General features: G+C 44.6%; 1 long non-coding RNA gene across 1 annotated transcript; it reads left to right on the top strand.

Moving 5' to 3' along the window:
* The first annotated feature begins 5265 nt into the window (after positions 1-5265).
* LOC148159827 (uncharacterized) lies at positions 5266-6287 on the top strand. Its single transcript, XR_015762965.1, has 2 exons — positions 5266-5651; positions 5713-6287. It is a non-coding gene; the product is annotated as an uncharacterized LOC148159827 (long non-coding RNA).
* The last annotated feature ends 1889 nt before the right edge of the window (positions 6288-8176 follow it).

Raw genomic sequence — 8176 nt, 5'->3', positions numbered from 1 at the left:
GTCCAGGATCCTGTCCAGGCGACCTGTCCAGGATCCTGTCCAGGCGACCTGTCCAGGTGTCCTGTCCAGGTGACCTGTCCAGGCGACCTGTCCAGGATCCTGTCCAGGTGTCCTGTCCAGGTGTCCTGTCCAGGAGTCCTGTCCAGGTGACCTGTCCAGGCGACCTGTCCAGGATCCTGTCCAGGCGACCTGTCCAGACGACCTGTCCAGGTGTCCTGTCCAGGTGACCTGTCCTGTCCAGGCGACCTGTCCAGGTGACCTGTCCAGGTGACCTGTCCAGACGACCTGTCCAGGATCCTGTCCAGGTGACCTGTCCAGGTGTCCTGTCCAGGCGACCTGTCCAGGTGACCTGTCCAGACGACCTGTCCAGGATCCTGTCCAGGTGACCTGTCCTGGTGACCTGTCCAGGCGACCTGTCCAGGATCCTGTACAGGCGACCTGTCCAGGTGTCCTGTCCAGGTGACCTGTCCTGTCCAGGCGACCTGTCCTGGTGACCTGTCCAGGTGACCTGTCCAGGTGACCTGTCCAGGCGACCTGTCCAGGATCCTGTCCAGGCGACCTGTCCAGGTGACCTGTCCTGTCCAGGCGACCTGTCCAGGTGACCTGTCCAGGTGACCTGTCCAGGTGACCTGTCCAGGCGACCTGTCCAGGATCCTGTCCAGGCGACCTGTCCAGGATCCTGTCCAGGCGACCTGTCCAGGTGACCTGTCCTGTCCAGGCGACCTGTCCTGGTGACCTGTCCAGGTGACCTGTCCAGGTGTCCTGTCCAGGTGTCCTGTCCAGGCGTCCTGTCCAGGTGACCTGTCCTGTCCAGGCGACCTGTCCTGGTGACCTGTCCAGGTGTCCTGTCCAGGTGTCCTGTCCAGGCGTCCTGTCCAGGTGACCTGTCCTGTCCAGGCGACCTGTCCTGGTGACCTGTCCAGGCGACCTGTCCTGGTGACCTGTCCAGGCGACCTGTCCAGGCGACCTGTCCTGGCGACCTGTCCAGGCGACCTGTCCTGGTGACCTGTCCAGGCGACCTGTCCAGGCGACCTGTCCTGGTGACCTGTCCAGGCGACCTGTCCAGGCGACCTGTCCTGGTGACCTGTCCAGGCGACCTGTCCAGGCGACCTGTCCAGGCGACCTGTCCTGGTGACCTGTCCAGGCGACCTGTCCTGGTGACCTGTCCAGGCGACCTGTCCAGGCGACCTGTCCTGGTGACCTGTCCAGGCGACCTGTCCAGGCGACCTGTCCTGGTGACCTGTCCAGGCGACCTGTCCAGGCGACCTGTCCTGGTGACCTGTCCAGGCGACCTGTCCAGGCGACCTGTCCTGGTGACCTGTCCAGGCGACCTGTCCAGGTGACCCCGCCTCTCGCCCAGAACGTTGGCTGGAGAGGCAGCAGCTCCTCCTGACTCACTAAGGGACAGGAGTGTAAAGAAAATGGATGGATGGAAGTTTGATCTAATTCTGTGGTTTGTTATCATGACCTGCCAAAATAATTCAGATATTTATAAGTAGTGAACGATGGAACTGTGCAGTAAACACCAGAACATCCTGAAGGCCGTTTGGAGTGGCCTAGTCAAAGTCCAGACCTGAAACTGATTGATGTTTTGGTGGAAAACTGTCCCGTGTGTCTCAGTCACCCTAAAACTGCAGCAGCAGCAGCACAGCCCACATTTCACTGCGCCTGTCGCAGGGCTGGCCTGATGACCTTTGACCCATGTCTTCATCTCTCATTACCTCACTTCCTGTCTGATCGCTCTGATGTGAAAGCTTTAAAAAACCTGATGCTGCAAATGGAGCTAGCTAAACTTCTTCCAGCGTTACGCTAATGAGTGATTAGCAGCGATCCACCACTAGAGGGCAGCAGCTGCATGTTTTTATTAAACATGTTTTTATTTACAGTATTAATAGATAATTAACCCAAATGATGGAGCCCTCCAAGTTCAGTTATAATGCAAAACTAAGGAAACGATTGACCAGCTCAAAAACAAAATATCATGATTTTTAAATTGATTTGTTCCTTTTTGACTTTTATTACACAGTAAAAACTCTAAAACTCATCAAGTATTTTTGGTCTAGTTTCTAGTGCAAATATCTTAGACTAATTTCTAAGAAATATGAGTTTGTTTCAAGTCAATAATTCCTTAATAATGAAAGAAACGACCAGTTCCTCTGTCAGATTATTTAATTCATAATAAAACATTTTTTCCAAGTTAAAAATAGAAAATGGAACTGGAACGTCTCATCAATATTGAGGAGTTTTTGACTTAAATCCAGCTCCTTTATGTTGCTGAAAAGTTTCTTGTGGTTAGTTTTGTCTTGTTTAAGTGAACTGAGATATTTGCACCAGAAACTGAACTAGTTTTAACAGGATTTCCTCTGAATAATCCTGAGCTAATTTAAATTAAAAAGGGTCCATGTTTGCTCTGAACTCCTTCCTTTTCTGATGAACTGCAGCAGGAGGAAAACTGACACATTCAGCTGAAACCTGAGGAAACATGAAGGCAGCACTGAGCTGTTGGGAACTGGAGCTGGTTTTAATGGGTTTAATGGGTTTAATGTCTGATGGCTGCCAGCAGTCGGAGGAACAGAGAACCGAAGGAACAGTTTCCTCTGAAGAGCCGAGCGTTTTACACCTTAAACTGCAGGAAGTTCTGCAGTTTCACAACTTTTACTAAAACATTTTGCAACACATTTCCAAGTTTGTACAAATATGGATTTATTTTCAAATTATTCTTTGTTGTTTTAGTGAATAAAATAGCTTGTCTGCACACCAAATGTTTAAAATGATGGCTAAATAAAGTCAGGTTTCAAAATCAAACAATAAAACATAAATAATAAAACTTAGAGCCATATGGTGCATAAATGACGTTCCTCGGAAACGGACGACGTTTGGGATGCTGAAGGGTCGTTGGCCTTCCGGAGCATCGCCGTGGTAACGCGGAGAGACATTTGATGAAGGAAACGCTCTGACCCGTTGGACCCGTTCACCTGGCAGCTCCTGCTGGTTCCGAGCCCTCCCTGGTTTGGACCGACTCGGTTCAGTCCTGTTTGTGGGGATCGCTGCGTCTCCGCTGATCCTAACGCAGAAACAAAAACCACAGATTTACAAATATTGTTAAAAATTTCACCTGATTTGATCTTAAATCAGAAAAACTGTTTCCTTTTTGAGTCCGTTAGGATCATCTGAGAAATCAGGTTTTAGTTCATCTTCAGTAGAATGTCCTGTTAAACTTTGGACAAATGTTCTGGAAGATTTTCTGGAGTTTTGGCCCGTTTCTCTCCACAGACCTGGGTCTGGGTCAGAGGTTCTGTTCATGGATTCACTCCAGCCTAAACCTAAACTCACTTAGTTATGAAAATTTATCACTCCTTCCACTTCTGTGATCATGGAAATTAACACGCAATCAGCAGATCCCTGAGATCAATGCATCATTAAGAGTTTATTGAAAAAACAGCAGGAGATAAAACAGTTAAGAGTCTTTACAGCTGTGGCAGGTCTGTGTAATAATTCAGATTAAATAGAGGCTTCTTGGGAGAACATTTGCATTTATGAATATGAAATTTAGCTAGAATTAATAGATTAATTACATAAAATGTGTTAGCAGGGCAGACATTGAAGAAACCAAAACGTACATCTGTGTATAAAAGTGAAAAACTATTGAAGATCAGAGACTGAATATAAAAGTCTTTCCAGAAGAGAAGCAGGATGGTCTGCGTCCCGGTGCAGGTTTGGTTTTGCAGGAATCTACTTCCCATTTACGACTTCCTGTTTATGCCGGCCAGGTGAAGCGCATATGTGGCCCATGTGGTTCTGGTGGCGATGAACGACAAGGAGCTGCTCAAGTTGGCATCAGCCGTTTCTTTAATTCTCCATTTCACACAGCGGGCATGGAGGTGAGGTCAGTCTGGGATAAACCAGATCCTCATGGCTCTGAGGATTACCCATAATACCCCGCTCTTTCTATGGTGAATGCAATACAACTTTTTACCAGCAGATGGTGCATTTTAGCAGGATTTAACCTGAACCATTTTAACTATGTTACCATAGACATAATATAAGAGTAGACCCCGCATTGCCCGCTGCGGCGCAGGAAATACGGCGGCCATCTTGGAGCGGTATACCCTCCTACTTTGCTCAACCAAAACAGCAGAAGATGCCTCAGCACTGAGGGATATTGTTGTTCTGGTCGATGGATTATTGATGTGAGGGCTCCACAGACAACATTTCACAAGTAAGATGGACATATTATTGTGTATATATTGTGATTAGAATATTACTTTACTGTATTTATGTCCACCGAGATACCAGCTAATATTAGCTACAGTGCTTGGTGTAATACGGGTTCAGCCCCGCTATGAAGGCTAACTGAGATTCTGTAAATCTAAAGAAATTAATTATTCTCTAACACTGACTTAGATTATCTGACACAAGGGCCTATATTAGAAATGAAACAATATAACACATATTATAAAACTTATATTATGTGTTATAACATTCACCGGCAAAGTTTACACAGGTGGTAAAGACTATTATTTATATTCTTTCACTCTGTCAAAGTAAGATGCATCCTAAATCTTCTGCTTTTGTTTTGAAAGTTTCCTAAAGACACGATGTGAGGAAGAAGAGGGAGAAATCTATAAAGAGAGACGGATTCACTGCAGCACGAATTAATCTCACATCGGATTTTGGACTCGTTGGCTGAAAAACATACATATAAATATATATATCTATATACATACATATAAACATGTATCCAATATATATTATTCAGTATTAATCATTATTTATTAGTGTTTGTATAGTTATATAAAATATGTATTGATATTACTAAATAATGTATTAAATAAATTATGAACGGCTGTGTGCTTTGTAATATGCTCTTCATACATCGATATCAGAATATTCCATTCCTATTCTATTGTTATAGCCACTAAGCATATTTAAATATGATGAACTATGTATTAAAAACATACTTAAAAAATACAATTGTTTATAAATGTAGCTTTGATAGATGTTTGAATATGGTTTACAGTAGCAAAAAAGTGTGTTATGATCGATTAAATGCGCTGATACGTCATTGTGCTGCTAAACACATAACGCTGAGTGGAGTGGTGGACCGCTCCAAGATGGCCGCCCTAAATCAGCTACAATAGGCGAGAGCGGTCCATGAGGGTCTATCCTTATGTTTATGGTGTAGCGTCTGATGGCATCACGCTCAGCCTGTTGTTGATTGGCTCTGAACCAGCAGATGGAAAACGACTCATTTGTTTTAGGTTTTTCGCATCATTTGAAAAGTTGGCTATGGATGTGTGGCAGTATGCCCTGTGGCCTTTGAACGCACCACACAAGAGCCTGAATCTGATTGGTTGTGGCGCTGGCTGCCTGTATATAAAGAACCCTCCCTCACCTGGTTGACATCATGTTCTCTTCCGGTTCAGACCTCGGCGTCTGTTGGTGCTGCACGCTAGGTAAGGCAGGCTTCACCTCTCTCCATCAAGCTTCTTACTTGTGATTTATTTACATTTTCTGCATAACAGCCGCAAATTAATGCGTGCTCAAATAACGACGCTCTGATCGCCGATCCATCGACCGTCCTTCAGGCCGCCTGTACAAGCTCTACGTTTCCTCCTTCCTGTCAGAGGCACGACATAAAGAGCTCAGCGGTAGGTGAAGTGCTGGAGTTTGGATGCTTTTAGATTCCATTTCTAACATTTATTTTGATAGCCGCTGCTGTTTGCCCGCTGTTCTGGTTGTCCCCGACCGACGGTCCGCCTGTCAACTGGATAACCTGTCGGCTGCCTACCTGTCGTCCTGTTTGCTGGCTTCATGCCCGCCGTCCTGGTCGGCGTAAAGCTGGCTCCTATCCCTCGTCCAGTGTGGCTGATTTGGGCTGATTGGTGATCAGCTCGGACCATCTTTCTACTGCCGCTCTGAGTGGCGTCTGCTACAGCGGATCGGTTTCTCCCCGGACAGACTCTTAATTTGGACTATTGCTGCTGATTGTGGGCTGAACTGCATAATTGTATTGTTTGTAATTTGAATGTCTCTCCTTTATATTTTTTTGACAGGAACGGCCAGCTCGTGGTGGTGGTGGTGGACTTTCCGGGTGGTGGTACTGCTTCTGGTTTGGTGCACGATTTTCTTTTGTTTTGCCTTGTTTCGTTTGCTGTGTTTCTTTTAGGACACTACCCCGAATTGCACTCCCATCCCTGAGTTGTGCTAACACTGACTTTTAATGTGTGAGTGGTTTTAGACTAGTATTTTTGATTTGTGAAATAAATAAAATTGTTACATTGTGAGATTGTCTCAAGCCTCATCTGTAGCGGGTCTGTGTGCCTTAAAGGTAACTTTTTAGTGGAGTTGTTGCAACCAATTATTAAAATAGTGTTTTTAAACTTAAGTTCCCAATTATCACACTGCTCCTGCCACAGATGGAAACGCTGAGCGGCGACTCGATGAAGGAGCTCAGGTTTGATCGTTATAGTGAAACCTGGAGAAACGACCAAATACTCATCCACTCATCCAGAAACTTCCAGTTACTCCAGATCGGTTTAAAACCCAAATTACGAAACAGAAGGCAACAATTACTGTTGGATTTTACATCCAATAGCAACATATTTCAAATATCTGAACTATTGTTTCATTTCATGCGATGACAGGAGAAAAACTTTAATGTGGACGATTTAGGAGAGCTGGAGAAAATCGAGCTGAAACTCAAAACTTTAGTTCCACGGCGGTAAATCAGGAAACACGGCAGTTTGTGTTAAAGCCTCTGATTTACGGCCCGTTTCTGTTTGGCTGGACGTTAAAACTGAAACGGTTCCGATTCTCAAACCTGGCTCACATTCACTGGTGTCCCTCTGATTCAGTAAACCTGCTTTATGAGACCCAGTTCGTCCTTTCACCATATTAAAAAATCATTTTCATTTTATTTATCCATCAGGCTGAAGTTTTAATGACCAAGGGAGGAAAAGCACACAGAGATCAGTGCTCAGCTTCACTTCCAAAGTCTTCGGTTCATTTTGATCCACAAAAACAGAATCTTAGTTTCTTCAGCAGTGAACACAGCATTATTTATTTAATTTGTTTGATTTTTATTGTTTTATGACTTCAGAGTAAATAATTCACTGGAGATTTTGTTATATTTTCAAATAAAAAGGACTAATCAGGCATTAATCAGAGCACGAACAACTTATTCAATCATAAAACCTCCTGAAAAAATATCAAGCTTTCAGAGTTTTCTTCCGACTTTTATGAATCAAGTCTGTTGTGAGATTAGTTTCGAGTAACGGTAGTTTGGTTTCCTGACCACTAGGGGAGCACCAGGAAACTATACAGAGAAACGAGTTTGAATGAGAAGCAGTTCATGTTGTGACCTCATGCTCTAAATCAGGGGTCACCAGCAGGGGTCACCAACAGGGGTCCTGGAGGGCCACCATGCTGCAACCTTTAGATGCGTCTCTGCTCAAACACACCTGGATCAAATGAGCTGCTCGTTTCCAGCCTATTGCAGAGAGGAATGAATGCTGGTGAGGGATTCAGACATTTTGGAGCAGAGGTGAATGTAAACGTTGCAGGATGGTGGCCCTGGAGGTCAGGAGTTGGTGACCCCTGGTCTAGCTAAATAAAAGTACAGCTTTTCAACCGTCGATTGCTTCTCCTGTCTTCCCTCATATTCTGACAAAGTCTAAGACTTTTATCACAACATGGAGGAACAAAACAAGTTGATTTTTTTCAGACAACCAAAACTGTACAGTTTCTCACCGTCAACCCAACTGAAAGTCACCCAGATTCGGCGCAGAACGCTACCTAGCTAGCTACCTAGCTAGCATGTATTAGCAGCTTGTTAGCATACGGAAGATTTCTGCTAGCGACTTAAACATTTACCTGACAGAAAAAAAACCTAGATTGTTTCTGTATTTAGGGATTCTTAAATAAAATAACTGAGAATGACTTTCTGTGGAACGACATCTCTGGGACATTCAGGTCAAAACAGAAAGTGGAAGAAAATAAAAACATTAAATCATATCAGAGGTGTTTTGATGAACATACGCTTCCATGTACGAGTTGATCCTGAACGCACCTCAGAAGGTCAGCTGTTGGGACTTCCTGTCACCTGACAGGGAATTTTACAAACTGCTGCAGGATTTGGACTTTAGTGATAGTTGGGATGTTTCTGCTAATAACA

Source organism: Poecilia mexicana, unplaced genomic scaffold (genome assembly GCF_051168715.1).
Source record: "Poecilia mexicana isolate PSO_F unplaced genomic scaffold, ASM5116871v1 scaffold_5, whole genome shotgun sequence".
Classification (NCBI taxonomy): domain Eukaryota; kingdom Metazoa; phylum Chordata; class Actinopteri; order Cyprinodontiformes; family Poeciliidae; genus Poecilia; species Poecilia mexicana.
This window is presented reverse-complemented; position numbering and strand designations above follow the sequence as displayed.